A 15,482-nucleotide genomic window follows, 5' to 3' on the forward strand; every position below is an offset into this window, starting at 1 on the left:
GCCTATTTTGAATGTACTAGCTGGCTTAATGTTCTGTTTCCTGTAATACCCAGCATGTTTTAATCAGCGACTTACTGTCTGAATTATGGCTAACTCTATGTAGTCTTTTGGGCTACAGTGCTATTTCTTGTAGTACCCTGCTATTACAACTACGCCTCTCTTTCTAAGCTCCCCCACGTGTTGAGCTGGTATCAGTTGGGAGGTATATAGCTAGTATTTTTTAAGGTCACTACCCCATCGTGTTACACCTATTATAGCAGTTAGCCCTTTTGAGGATACTGCTAGTTTATAACTTCTTCTCTTTTCTCTACGACGCCAGTTGCTACCTGCTTCACCCACCTAAGTCGCGAACAACTGTATTTTTGCGATTTAGCGGAAAGTGGTTTCAGGTGCCCTGCTCCTCTCTCCCTCCTCTAGCGACTCCAATTATACCGCTGGATTATCCCCTTATATTTCTCTCAATTTTGCTGCTATTTGAATCACTAGATGCATCTCCTTGTTAGCTGATGCTAACTACAAGTGCCCCCCTAACTTTATTTAACTCCTCTCTGAGTGCTCAACGCGGTCCACTGTATTTCGCGCCTTAGTGCGAAAGTGGTTTCAGATGTCCTGCCCCTCTTTTCACCCTACTCTAGCGACCTATATTTACATCTTTCGTATGTCCCTTTCTTTCACTCTTTTTTACTGATTTTGTAGGCCACTGGCAGTAATTACTGGATACAACCCTACTTTTAACTTTAGTCTGGGGCCCTTAAGGTTGCTCCCTACCTGCTGTATGTATTGTACTTACCCCCCCCCCCAGATTAATATAGTACTTAGGCTGCCCTCTAGTTCTGTCCTCCTGAAGAGAATTTCTATGTTTTTATGGCTGCACAATGATTCTTACACAAATGAAATAAGACAGATTTGCTACCTGCTTCTAATGTCTCAACTAGAACTTTGTATTAGACTGTATATTGTATGTACTTTAATGCAACTGTTGATTACTTTTGTTGATGGTATGCTACTACATTACCTGTTTGTTAATGCTATGCTATTTTAACTTAATATTTTGCTAATACTGTCTCTCTTTTTGTTTTTATTCTCTGTATCTTGTCCTTCTTCTTTCCCAAAAGCTCTAGGCTCTAGCTCTACTCCTGCCCTAAGCTACTCCCAACCTGTGTCTGAAGACCTTGGCCGTCCTTTCAGTGAAACTAACGTGGACTGCATCAACCTGCCCTGTCCTTTCTAGGAATAAAGAGTATGTTTGGGCTCCTATATTACTGAGTTTTGGCTCCCTTTTGAGTCTCCTAAAAGAGCTTAAAGCTGCCAGTGTTTCAGCCTCTACAGCCAGCTACCTCTTGCTCCTGACCTCCCCCTTGTTTTGTACTCACGTCTCCTCCCAGCCTCTCTCTTCACCCTACTTTCCTTCTTTTCACTTTGCCCCCTTACTATCCATATCCCGTATTTTCCATCCCCACTTGCTGTCCTTTCTACCTGGACTACTACCTACCATAGTACCCTCCCCCCCGAGCTACTACTTTGTTACTACCTTGACTCCTTCTAGCCCTTTTTTAGACCTTAAGCTTATCACTCTCCTTTTTTCTCTTAGCAACCTGTACTCTCTACCCTATTTTGCCATCAGCCTTCTCTTCTACCTTGAATCCTTATCAGCAACTAGCTTTTTCTCCTCTTTACCTCTACAATTCCTCCTGTCCTCCTGCTGTAAGCTTTACACTACCTCTCTTTTATTAAAACACTGTTCAACTTTCTGGTAATCTCTAGTCTTATCCCTACCCTTTCCTACTAGACTTTCACCTAGTCTGTTCTGAATTACCTGCTTTTCTGATTGTCTCCTTCCTCATCTCTTCTTCTGTGGTTTCTCATCTTTCCTTCTCTCACTTCTACCTTTCAGCGAAACCATCTGTTCTAACTCTTTATTCTCTGCCTTCTCTAACTCACTTTGCATTTCTACTGTTCCTCTCACTGACCTTCCTCCTTCTCCCCACTATCTCCACTTGGTTCCGCCCACCCTCTCCTACATCACACCGGATCTGCTTCCGCCCCGCCCCTATCTTTAATAAGTTTACTTATACCCCTTCCTGTCTCTCGCACACTCCCTTGCCCACCTTGAACATCTCTGGATCCCTGCTGCTGTGGCTGCTGCACTGTGAGCTTGCTCTGGTAGGTTTACTCTTACGGAGTCACCAAATACCTATTGAGACTGTGTACTGTACGCACATTTGCTGCCCATTACCTGGGCTTCTTTCACATTGCTGTATTTCTGCTGTGATAACTGTGATGGTATTTTGTTCGATATCTCTACTGAAACGATGCAGCGTTGTTCGGACTTGATGTGTTTTAATCACTGCATTTGCTAACAACAGATTTGTCATAGTTTAATACTGTTTTTTGTGCTCCAAGCGCACTTACTCTGTAGTAAGTGGCCCAAGGTGCACGTACTTTTGTGTTTTCTCTTTTGCTGCTACTCTGTTTTTTTGGTGCTTGTACTAGAGCGTTTTAGCGGGTGACTTGAATTTAGAATATTTAACCACTGTAATGAGAACAACGGCGTTTTTCCAACTCAAATTGCTGTAGCGCTCAAACGCGCACTGTTTTCTAACTTATTTCAAACTCTGTTCTCCGCGTTGAAGCCTAGACAAGCTTTCTTTCATTTTGCTTGAGAGTATTGCACTGTTTCCTTATCAATTTAGTTAATGTGTTGATGTCACTTAATTTACTAGAGGCTTACTAACGGGTTTCTACCTCCTTCCTCATATGGTTTGGAAGAGCGTAGCCTATTTTGAATGTACTAGCTGGCTTAATGTTCTGTTTCCTGTAATACCCAGCATGTTTTAATCAGCGACTTACTGTCTGAATTATGGCTAACTCTATGTAGTCTTTTGGGCTACTTCTTGTAGTACCCTGCTATTACAACTACGCCTCTCTTTCTAAGCTCCCCCACGTGTTGAGCTGGTATCAGTTGGGAGGTATATAGCTAGTATTTTTTAAGGTCACTACCCCATACGTGTTACACCTATTATAGCAGTTAGCCCTTTTGAGGATACTGCTAGTTTATAACTTCTTCTCTTTTCTCTAGACGACGCCAGTTGCTACCTGCTTCACCCACCTAAGTCGCGAACAACTGTATTTTTGCGATTTAGCGGGAAAGTGGTTTCAGGTGCCCTGCTCCTCTCTCTCCCTCCTCTAGCGACTCCAATTATACCGCTGGATTATCCCCTTATATTTCTCTCAATTTTGCTGCTATTTGAATCACTAGATGCATCTCCTTGTTAGCTGATGCTAACTACAAGTGCCCGCCTAACTTTATTTAACTCCTCTCTGAGTGCTCAACGCGGTCCACTGTATTTCGCGCCTTAGTGCGAAAGTGGTTTCAGATGTCCTGCCCCTCTTTTCACCCTACTCTAGCGACCTATATTTACATCTTTCGTATGTCCCTTTCTTTCACTCTTTTTTACTGATTTTTTAGTCCACTCGCAATAATTACTGGATACAACCCTACTTTTAACTTTAGTCTGGGGCCCTTAAGGTTGCTCCCTACCTGCTGTATGTATTGTACTTACCCCCCCCCCCAGATTAATATAGTACTTAGGCTGCCCTCTAGTTCTGTCCTCCTGAAGAGAATTTTTATGTTTTATGGCTGCACAATGATTCTTACACAAATGAAATAAGACAGATTTGCTACCTGCTTCTAATGTCTCAACTAGAACTTTGTATTAGACTGTATATTGTATGTACTTTAATGCAACTGTTGATTACTTTTGTTGATGGTATGCTACTACATTACCTGTTTGTTAATGCTATGCTATTTTAACGTAATAATTTGCTAATACTGTCTCTTATTTTGTTTTTCTTCTCTGTATCTTGTCCTTCTTCTTTCCCAAAAGCTCTAGGCTCTAGCTCTACTCCTGCCCTAAGCTACTCCCAACCTGTGTCTGAAGACCTTGGCCGTCCTTTCAGTGAAACTAACGTGGACTGCATCAACCTGCCCTGTCCTTTCTAGGAATAAAGAGTATGTTTGGGCTCCTATATTACTGAGTTTTGGCTCCCTTTTGAGTCTCCTAAAAGAGCTTAAAGCTGCCAGTGTTTCAGCCTCTACAGCCAGCTACCTCTTGCTCCTGACCTCCCCCTTGTTTTGTACTCACGTCTCCTCCCAGCCTCTCTCTTCACCCTACTTTCCTTCTTTTCACTTTGCCCCCTTACTATCCATATCCCGTATTTTCCATCCCCACTTGCTGTCCTTTCTACCTGGACTACTACCTACCATAGTACCCTCCCCCCCGAGCTACTACTTTGTTACTACCTTGACTCCTTCTAGCCCTTTTCAGACCTTAAGCTTATCACTCTCCTTTTTTCTCTTAGCAACCTGTACTCTCTACCCTATTTTGCCATCAGCCTTCTCTTCTACCTTGAATCCTTATCAGCAACTAGCTTTTTCTCCTCTTTACCTCTACAATTCCTCCTGTCCTCCTGCTGTAAGCTTTACACTACCTCTCTTTTATTAAAACACTGTTCAACTTTCTGGTAATCTCTAGTCTTATCCCTACCCTTTCCTACTAGACTTTCACCTAGTCTGTTCTGAATTACCTGCTTTTCTGATTGTCTCCTTCCTCATCTCTTCTTCTGTGGTTTCTCATCTTTCCTTCTCTCACTTCTACCTTTCAGCGAAACCATCTGTTCTAACTCTTTATTCTCTGCCTTCTCTAACTCACTTTGCATTTCTACTGTTCCTCTCACTGACCTTCCTCCTTCTCCCCACTATCTCCACTTGGTTCCGCCCACCCTCTCCTACATCACACCGGATCTGCTTCCGCCCCGCCCCTATCTTTAATAAGTTTACTTATACCCCTTCCTGTCTCTGCGACACTCCCTTGCCCACCTTGAACATCTCTGGATCCCTGCTGCTGTGGCTGCTGCACTGTGAGCTTGCTCTGGTAGGTTTACTCTTACGGAGTCACCAAATACCTATTGAGACTGTGTACTGTACGCACATTTGCTGCCCATTACCTGGGCTTCTTTCACATTGCTGTATTTCTGCTGTGATAACTGTGATGGTATTTTGTTCGATATCTCTACTGAAACGATGCAGCGTTGTTCGGACTTGATGTGTTTTAATCACTGCATTTGCTAACAACAGATTTGTCATAGTTTAATACTGTTTTTTGTGCTCCAAGCGCACTTACTCTGTAGTAAGTGGCCCAAGGTGCACGTACTTTTGTGTTTTCTTTTTTGATTGCTGCTACTCTGTTTTTTTGGTGCTTGTACTAGAGCGTTTTAGCGGGTGACTTGAATTTAGAATATTTAACCACTGTAATGAGAACAACGGCGTTTTTCCAACTCAAATTGCTGTAGCGCTCAAACGCGACTGTTTTCTAACTTATTTCAAACTCTGTTCTCCGCGTTGAAGCCTAGACAAGCTTTCTTTCATTTTGCTTGAGAGTATTGCACTGTTTCCTTATCAATTTAGTTAATGTGTTGATGTCACTTAATTTACTAGAGGCTTACTAACGGGTTTCTACCTCCTTCCTCATATGGTTTGGAAGAGCGTAGCCTATTTTGAATGTACTAGCTGGCTTAATGTTCTGTTTCCTGTAATACCCAGCATGTTTTAATCAGCGACTTACTGTCTGAATTATGGCTAACTCTATGTAGTCTTTTGGGCTACTTCTTGTAGTACCCTGCTATTACAACTACGCCTCTCTTTCTAAGCTCCCCACGTGTTGAGCTGGTATCAGTTGGGAGGTATATAGCTAGTATTTTTAAGGTCACTACCCCATCGTGTTACACCTATTATAGCAGTTAGCCCTTTTGAGGATACTGCTAGTTTATAACTTCTTCTCTTTTCTCTAGACGCCGCCAGTTGCTACCTGCTTCACCCACCTAAGTCGCGAACAACTGTAGCTTTGCGATTTAGCGGGAAAGTGGTTTCAGGTGCCCTGCTCCTCTCTCTCCCTCCTCTAGCGACTCCAATTATACCGCTGGATTATCCCCTTATATTTCTCTCAATTTTTGCTGCTATTTGAATCACTAGATGCATCTCCTTGTTAGCTGATGCTAACTACAAGTGCCCGCCTAACTTTATTTAACTCCTCTCTGAGTGCTCAACGCGGTCCACTGTATTTCGCGCCTTAGTGCGAAAGTGGTTTCAGATGTCCTGCCCCTCTTTTCACCCTACTCTAGCGACCTATATTTACATCTTTCGTATGTCCCTTTCTTTCACTCTTTTTTACTGATTTTTTAGTCCACTCGCAATAATTACTGGATACAACCCTACTTTTAACTTTAGTCTGGGGCCCTTAAGGTTGCTCCCTACCTGCTGTATGTATTGTACTTACCCCCCCCCCCAGATTAATATAGTACTTAGGCTGCCCTCTAGTTCTGTCCTCCTGAAGAGAATTTCTATGTTTTTATGGCTGCACAATGATTCTTACACAAATGAAATAAGACAGATTTGCTACCTGCTTCTAATGTCTCAACTAGAACTTTGTATTAGACTGTATATTGTATGTACTTTAATGCAACTGTTGATTACTTTTTGTTGATGGTATGCTACTACATTACCTGTTTGTTAATGCTATGCTATTTTAACTTAATATTTTGCTAATACTGTCTCTCTTTTTTTTTATTCTCTGTATCTTGTCCTTCTTCTTTCCCAAAAGCTCTAGGCTCTAGCTCTACTCCTGCCCTAAGCTACTCCCAACCTGTGTCTGAAGACCTTGGCCGTCCTTTCAGTGAAACTAACGTGGACTGCATCAACCTGCCCTGTCCTTTCTAGGAATAAAGAGTATGTTTGGGCTCCTATATTACTGAGTTTTGGCTCCCTTTTGAGTCTCCTAAAAGAGCTTAAAGCTGCCAGTGTTTCAGCCTCTACAGCCAGCTACCTCTTGCTCCTGACCTCCCCCTTGTTTTGTACTCACGTCTCCTCCCAGCCTCTCTCTTCACCCTACTTTCCTTCTTTTCACTTTGCCCCCTTACTATCCATATCCCGTATTTTCCATCCCCACTTGCTGTCCTTTCTACCTGGACTACTACCTACCATAGTACCCTCCCCCCCGAGCTACTACTTTGTTACTACCTTGACTCCTTCTAGCCCTTTTTTAGACCTTAAGCTTATCACTCTCCTTTTTTCTCTTAGCAACCTGTACTCTCTACCCTATTTTGCCATCAGCCTTCTCTTCTACCTTGAATCCTTATCAGCAACTAGCTTTTTCTCCTCTTTACCTCTACAATTCCTCCTGTCCTCCTGCTGTAAGCTTTACACTACCTCTCTTTTATTAAAACACTGTTCAACTTTCTGGTAATCTCTAGTCTTATCCCTACCCTTTCCTACTAGACTTTCACCTAGTCTGTTCTGAATTACCTGCTTTTCTGATTGTCTCCTTCCTCATCTCTTCTTCTGTGGTTTCTCATCTTTCCTTCTCTCACTTCTACCTTTCAGCGAAACCATCTGTTCTAACTCTTTATTCTCTGCCTTCTCTAACTCACTTTGCATTTCTACTGTTCCTCTCACTGACCTTCCTCCTTCTCCCCACTATCTCCACTTGGTTCCGCCCACCCTCTCCTACATCACACGGATCTGCTTCCGCCCCGCCCCTATCTTTAATAAGTTTACTTATACCCCTTCCTGTCTCTGCGACACTCCCTTGCCCACCTTGAACATCTCTGGATCCCTGCTGCTGTGGCTGCTGCACTGTGAGCTTGCTCTGGTAGGTTTACTCTTACGGAGTCACCAAATACCTATTGAGACTGTGTACTGTACCAACATTTGCTGCCCATTACCTGGGCTTCTTTCACATTGCTGTATTTCTGCTGTGATAACTGTGATGGTATTTTGTTCGATATCTCTACTGAAACGATGCAGCGTTGTTCGGACTTGATGTGTTTTAATCACTGCATTTGCTAACAACAGATTTGTCATAGTTTAATACTGTTTTTTGTGCTCCAAGCACTTACTCTGTAGTAAGTGGCCCAAGGTGCACGTACTTTTGTGTTTTCTTTTTTGATTGCTGCTACTCTGTTTTTTTGGTGCTTGTACTAGAGCGTTTTAGCGGGTGACTTGAATTTAGAATATTTAACCACTGTAATGAGAACAACGGCGTTTTTCCAACTCAAATTGCTGTAGCGCTCAAGCGCACTGTTTTCTAACTTATTTCAAACTCTGTTCTCCGCGTTGAAGCCTAGACAAGCTTTCTTTCATTTTGCTTGAGAGTATTGCACTGTTTCCTTATCAATTTAGTTAATGTGTTGATGTCACTTAATTTACTAGAGGCTTACTAACGGGTTTCTACCTCCTTCCTCATATGGTTTGGAAGAGCGTAGCCTATTTTGAATGTACTAGCTGGCTTAATGTTCTGTTTCCTGTAATACCCAGCATGTTTTAATCAGCGACTTACTGTCTGAATTATGGCTAACTCTATGTAGTCTTTTGGGCTACTTCTTGTAGTACCCTGCTATTACAACTCGCCTCTCTTTCTAAGCTCCCCACGTGTTGAGCTGGTATCAGTTGGGAGGTATATAGCTAGTATTTTTAAGGTCACTACCCCATCGTGTTACACCTATTATAGCAGTTAGCCCTTTTGAGGATACTGCTAGTTTATAACTTCTTCTCTTTTCTCTAGACAACGCCAGTTGCTACCTGCTTCACCCACCTAAGTCGCGAACAACTGTAGCTTTGCGATTTAGCGGGAAAGTGGTTTCAGGTGCCCTGCTCCTCTCTCTCCCTCCTCTAGCGACTCCAATTATACCGCTGGATTATCCCCTTATATTTCTCTCAATTTTGCTGCTATTTGAATCACTAGATGCATCTCCTTGTTAGCTGATGCTAACTACAAGTGCCACCTAACTTTATTTAACTCCTCTCTGAGTGCTCAACGCGGTCCACTGTATTTCGCCTTAGTGCGAAAGTGGTTTCAGATGTCCTGCCCTCTTTTCACCCTACTCTAGCGACCTATATTTACATCTTTCGTATGTCCCTTTCTTTCACTCTTTTTACTGATTTTTAGTCCACTAGCAATAATTACTGGATACAACCCTACTTTTAACTTTAGTCTGGGGCCCTTAAGGTTGCTCCCTACCTGCTGTATGTATTGTACTTACCCCAGATTAATATAGTACTTAGGCTGCCCTCTAGTTCTGTCCTCCTGAAGAGAATTTCTATGTTTTTATGGCTGCACAATGATTCTTACACAAATGAAATAAGACAGATTTGCTACCTGCTTCTAATGTCTCAACTAGAACTTTGTATTAGACTGTATATTGTATGTACTTTAATGCAACTGTTGATTACTTTTGTTGATGGTATGCTACTACATTACCTGTTTGTTAATGCTATGCTATTTTAACTTAATATTTTGCTAATACTGTCTCTCTTTTTGTTTTTATTCTCTGTATCTTGTCCTTCTTCTTTCCCAAAAGCTCTAGGCTCTAGCTCTACTCCTGCCCTAAGCTACTCCCAACCTGTGTCTGAAGACCTTGGCCGTCCTTTCAGTGAAACTAACGTGGACTGCATCAACCTGCCCTGTCCTTTCTAGGAATAAAGAGTATGTTTGGGCTCCTATATTACTGAGTTTTTGGCTCCCTTTTGAGTCTCCTAAAAGAGCTTAAAGCTGCCAGTGTTTCAGCCTCTACAGCCAGCTACCTCTTGCTCCTGACCTCCCCCTTGTTTTGTACTCACGTCTCCTCCCAGCCTCTCTCTGCACCCTACTTTCCTTCTTTTCACTTTGCCCCTTACTATCCATATCCCGTATTTTCCATCCCCACTTGCTGTCCTTTCTACCTGGACTACTACCTACCATACTACCCACCCCCCCTACCTACTACTTTGTTACTACCTTGACTCCTTCTAGCCCTTTTCAGACCTTAAGCTTATCACTCTCCTTTTTCTCTTAGCAACCTGTACTCTCTACCCTATTTTGCTATCATCAGCCTTCTCTTCTACCTTGAATCCTTATCAGCAACTAGCTTTTTCTCCTCTTTACCTCTACAATTCCTCCTGTCCTCCTGCTGTAAGCTTTACACTACCTCTCTTTTATTAAAACACTGTTCAACTTTCTGGTAATCTCTAGTCTTATCCCTACCCTTTCCTACTAGACTTTCACCTAGTCTGTTCTGAATTACCTGCTTTTCTGATTGTCTCCTTCCTCATCTCTTCTTCTGTGGTTTCTCATCTTTCCTTCTCTCACTTCTACCTTTCAGCGAAACCATCTGTTCTAACTCTTTATTCTCTGCCTTCTCTAACTCACTTTGCATTTCTACTGTTCCTCTCACTGACCTTCCTCCTTCTCCCCACTATCTCCACTTGGTTCCGCCCACCCTCTCCTACATCACACCGGATCTGCTTCCGCCCCGCCCCTATCTTTAATAAGTTTACTTATACCCCTTCCTGTCTCTGCGACACTCCCTTGCCCACCTTGAACATCTCTGGATCCCTGCTGCTGTGGCTGCTGCACTGTGAGCTTGCTCTGGTAGGTTTACTCACGGAGTCACCAAATACCTATTGAGACTGTGTACTGTACGCACATTTGCTGCCCATTACCTGGGCTTCTTTCACATTGCTGTATTTCTGCTGTGATAACTGTGATGGTATTTTGTTCGATATCTCTACTGAAACGATGCAGCGTTGTTCGGACTTGATGTGTTTTAATCACTGCATTTGCTAACAACAGATTTGTCATAGTTTAATACTGTTTTTTGTGCTCCAAGCGCACTTACTCTGTAGTAAGTGGCCCAAGGTGCACGTACTTTTGTGTTTTCTTTTTTGATTGCTGCTACTCTGTTTTTTTGGTGCTTGTACTAGAGCGTTTTAGCGGGTGACTTGAATTTAGAATATTTAACCACTGTAATGAGAACAACGGCGTTTTTCCAACTCAAATTGCTGTAGCGCTCAAACGCGCACTGTTTTCTAACTTATTTCAAACTCTGTTCTCCGCGTTGAAGCCTAGACAAGCTTTCTTTCATTTTGCTTGAGAGTATTGCACTTTCTGTTTCCTTATCAATTTAGTTAATGTGTTGATGTCACTTAATTTACTAGAGGCTTACTAACGGGTTTCTACCTCCTTCCTCATATGGTTTGGAAGAGCGTAGCCTATTTTGAATGTACTAGCTGGCTTAATGTTCTGTTTCCTGTAATACCCAGCATGTTTTAATCAGCGACTTACTGTCTGAATTATGGCTAACTCTATGTAGTCTTTTGGGCTACGCTATTTCTTGTAGTACCCTGCTATTACAACTACGCCTCTCTTTCTAAGCTCCCCACGTGTTGAGCTGGTATCAGTTGGGAGGTATATAGCTAGTATTTTTAAGGTCACTACCCCATCGTGTTACACCTATTATAGCAGTTAGCCCTTTTGAGGATACTGCTAGTTTATAACTTCTTCTCTTTTCTCTAGACGACGCCAGTTGCTACCTGCTTCACCCACCTAAGTCGCGAACAACTGTAGCTTTGCGATTTAGCGGGAAAGTGGTTTCAGGTGCCCTGCTCCTCTCTCTCCCTCCTCTAGCGACTCCAATTATACCGCTGGATTATCCCCTTATATTTCTCTCAATTTTTGCTGCTATTTGAATCACTAGATGCATCTCCTTGTTAGCTGATGCTAACTACAAGTGCCCACCTAACTTTATTTAACTCCTCTCTGAGTGCTCAACGCGGTCCACTGTATTTCGCGCCTTAGTGCGAAAGTGGTTTCAGATGTCCTGCCCCTCTTTTCACCCTACTCTAGCGACCTATATTTACATCTTTCGTATGTCCCTTTCTTTCACTCTTTTTACTGATTTTTAGTCCACTAGCAATAATTACTGGATACAACCCTACTTTTAACTTTAGTCTGGGGCCCTTAAGGTTGCTCCCTACCTGCTGTATGTATTGTACTTACCCCCCCCAGATTAATATAGTACTTAGGCTGCCCTCTAGTTCTGTCCTCCTGAAGAGAATTTTTATGTTTTATGGCTGCACAATGATTCTTACACAAATGAAATAAGACAGATTTGCTACCTGCTTCTAATGTCTCAACTAGAACTTTGTATTAGACTGTATATTGTATGTACTTTAATGCAACTGTTGATCAATTTTGTTGATGGTATGCTACTACATTACCTGTTTGTTAATGCTATGCTATTTTAACTTAATATTTTGCTAATACTGTCTCTCTTTTTGTTTTTATTCTCTGTATCTTGTCCTTCTTCTTTCCCAAAAGCTCTAGGCTCTAGCTCTACTCCTGCCCTAAGCTACTCCCAACCTGTGTCTGAAGACCTTGGCCGTCCTTTCAGTGAAACTAACGTGGACTGCATCAACCTGCCCTGTCCTTTCTAGGAATAAAGAGTATGTTTGGGCTCCTATATTACTGAGTTTTTGGCTCCCTTTTGAGTCTCCTAAAAGAGCTTAAAGCTGCCAGTGTTTCAGCCTCTACAGCCAGCTACCTCTTGCTCCTGACCTCCCCCTTGTTTTGTACTCACGTCTCCTCCCAGCCTCTCTCTTCACCCTACTTTCCTTCTTTTCACTTTGCCCCCTTACTATCCATATCCCGTATTTTCCATCCCCACTTGCTGTCCTTTCTACCTGGACTACTACCTACCATAGTACCCTCCCCCCCGAGCTACTACTTTGTTGCTACCTTGACTCCTTCTAGCCCTTTTCAGACCTTAAGCTTATCACTGTCCTTTTTCTCTTAGCAACCTGTACTCTCTACCCTATTTTGCTATCATCAGCCTTCTCTTCTACTTTGAATCCTTATCAGCAACTAGCTTTTTCTCCTCTTTACCTCTACAATTCCTCCTGTCCTCCTGCTGTAAGCTTTACACTACCTCTCTTTTATTAAAACACTGTTCAACTTTCTGGTAATCTCTAGTCTTATCCCTACCCTTTCCTACTAGACTTTCACCTAGTCTATTCTAAATTACCTGCTTTTCTGATTGTCTCCTTCCTCATCTCTTCTTCTGTGGTTTCTCATCTTTCCTTCTCTCACTTCTACCTTTCAGCGAAACCATCTGTTCTAACTCTTTATTCTCTGCCTTCTCTAACTCACTTTGCATTTCTACTGTTCCTCTCACTGACCTTCCTCCTTCTCCCCACTATCTCCACTTGGTTCCGCCCACCCTCTCCTACATCACACCTGATCTGCTTCCGCCCCGCCCCTATCTTTGGATAAGTTTACTTATACCCCTTCCTGTCTCTGCGACACTCCCTTGCCCACCTTGAACATCTCTGGATCTCTGCTGCGGTGGCTGCTGCACTGTGAGCTTGCTCTGGTAGGTTTACCCTTACGGAGACACCAAATACCTACTAAGACTGTATACTGTACGTACATTGCTGCCCATTACCTGGGCTTCTTTCATATTGCTGTATTTTTTGTTGTGATTACTGTGATGGTATTTTGTTCCGATATTTCTACTGGAACGTTTCAACGTTGTTTGGACCTGATGGGTTTTAATCACTGTATTTGCTAACAACAGATTTTCATAGTTTAATACTGTTATTTGTGCTCCAAGCGCACTTACTCTGTAGTAAGTGGTCCAAGGTGCACGTACTTTTGTGTTTTGTTTTTGACTGCTGCTACTCTGTTTTTTGGTGCTTTTGCTAGAGCGTTTTAGCGGGTGATTTGAATTTAGAATATCTAATCACTGTAATGAGAACAACGGCGTTTTTCCAACTCAAATTGCTGTAGCGCTCAAACGCGCACTGTTTTCTAAACTCATTTCAAACGCTGTTCTCCGCGTTGAAGCCTAGACAAGCTATCTTTCATTTTGCTTAGAGAGTATTGCACTTTCTGTTTCCTTATCAATTTAGTTAATGTGTTGGTGATACTCAATTTACTAGAGGCATACAAACGGGTTTCCACCTCCTTCCTCATATGGTTTGGAAGAGCGTAGCCTATTTTAAATGTACTAGCTGGCTTAATGTTCTGTTTCCTGCAGTACCCAGTATGTTTTAATCAGCGACATACTGTCTGACTTATGACTAACTCTATGTAGTCTTTTGGGCTTCTCGAGACAGCGTGCTATTTCTTGTAGTACCCTGCCATTACAACTACGCCTCTCTTTCTAAGCTCCCCCACGTGTTGAGCTGGTATCAGTTGGGAGGTATATAGCTAGTATTTTTAAGGTCACTACCCCATACGTGATATACTTACTACAGCAGTTAGCCCTGTTGAGGATACTGCTAGTTTATAACTTCTTCTCTTTTTTCTAGACGACGCCAGTTGCTACCTGCTTCACCTAACTAAGTTGCGAACAACTGTATTTTTGCGATTTAGCGGGAAAGTGGTTTCAGGTACCCTGCTCCTCTCTCTCCCTCCTCTAGCGACTCCAATTATACCGCTGGATTATCCCCTTCTATTTCTCTCAATTTTGCTGCTATTTGATTCACTAGATGTTCTCCTTGTTAGCTGATGCTAACTACAAGTGCCCACCTAACTTAATTTAACTCCTCTCTGAGTGCTCAACGCGGTCCACTGTATTTCGCGCCATAGCGCGAAAGTGGTTTCAGATGTCCTGCCCCTCTTTTCACCCTCCTCTAGCGACCTATATTTACATCTTCCGTATGTCCCTTTCTTTCACTCTTTTTTACTGATATTTAGTCCACTCGCAATAGTTACTGGATACAGCCCTACTTTTAACTTTAGTCTGGGGCCCTTAAGGTTGCTCCCTACCTGCTGTATGTATTGTACTTACCCCCCCCAGATTAATATAGTACTTAGGCTGCCCTCTAGTTCTGTCCTCCTGAAGAGAATTTATATGTTTTATGACTGTACAATGATTCTTACACAAAAGAAATAAGACAGATTTGCTACCTGCTTCTAATGTCTCAACTAGAACTCTGTATTAGACTGTATATTGTATGTACTTTAATGCAACTGTTGATCAATTTTGTTGATGGTATGCTACTACATTACCTGTTTGTTAATGATATGCTATTTTAACTTAATATTTTGCTAACACTGTCTCTCATTTTGTTTTTCTTCTCTGTATCTTGTCCTTCTTCTTTCCCAAAAGCTCTAGGCTCTAGCTCTACTCCTGCCCTAAGCTACTCCCAACCTGTGTCTGAAGACCTTGGCCGTCCTTTCAGTGAAACTAACGCGGACTGCATCAACCTACCCTGTCCATTCTAGGAATAAAGAGTATGTTTGGGCTCCTATATTATTGATTTGTTTGGCTCCCTTTTGAGTCTCCTAAAAGAGCTTAAAGCTGCCAGTGTTTCAGCCTCTACAGCCAGCTACCTCTTGCACCTGACCTCCCCCCTTGTTTTGTACTCACTTCTCCTCCCAGCCTCTCTCTTCACCCTACTTTCTTTCTTTTCACTTTGCCCCCTCACTATCCTATCCCGTATTTTCCATCCCCACTCGCTATCCTTTCTACCTGGACTACTACTTACCATAGTACCTTCCTCTCCTAGCTACTACTTTGTTGCTACCTTGGCTCCTTCTAGCCCTTTTCAGACCTTAAAGCTTATCACTGTCCTTTTTCTCTTAGCGACCTGTACTCTCTACCCT

General features: G+C 42.5%; 1 long non-coding RNA gene across 1 annotated transcript; it reads left to right on the plus strand.

Moving 5' to 3' along the window:
* The first annotated feature begins 1,021 nt into the window (after positions 1 to 1,021).
* LOC122800924 lies at positions 1,022 to 15,155 on the plus strand. The gene is made up of 6 exons (XR_006364658.1): positions 1,022 to 1,240; positions 3,888 to 4,012; positions 6,660 to 6,784; positions 9,415 to 9,539; positions 12,192 to 12,316; positions 14,986 to 15,155. It is a non-coding gene; the product is annotated as an uncharacterized LOC122800924 (long non-coding RNA).
* The last annotated feature ends 327 nt before the right edge of the window (positions 15,156 to 15,482 follow it).

The sequence above is a fragment of the Protopterus annectens genome, chromosome 4.part1 (assembly GCF_019279795.1).
Source record: "Protopterus annectens isolate FY-2018-M chromosome 4.part1, PAN1.0, whole genome shotgun sequence".
Classification (NCBI taxonomy): domain Eukaryota; kingdom Metazoa; phylum Chordata; order Ceratodontiformes; family Protopteridae; genus Protopterus; species Protopterus annectens.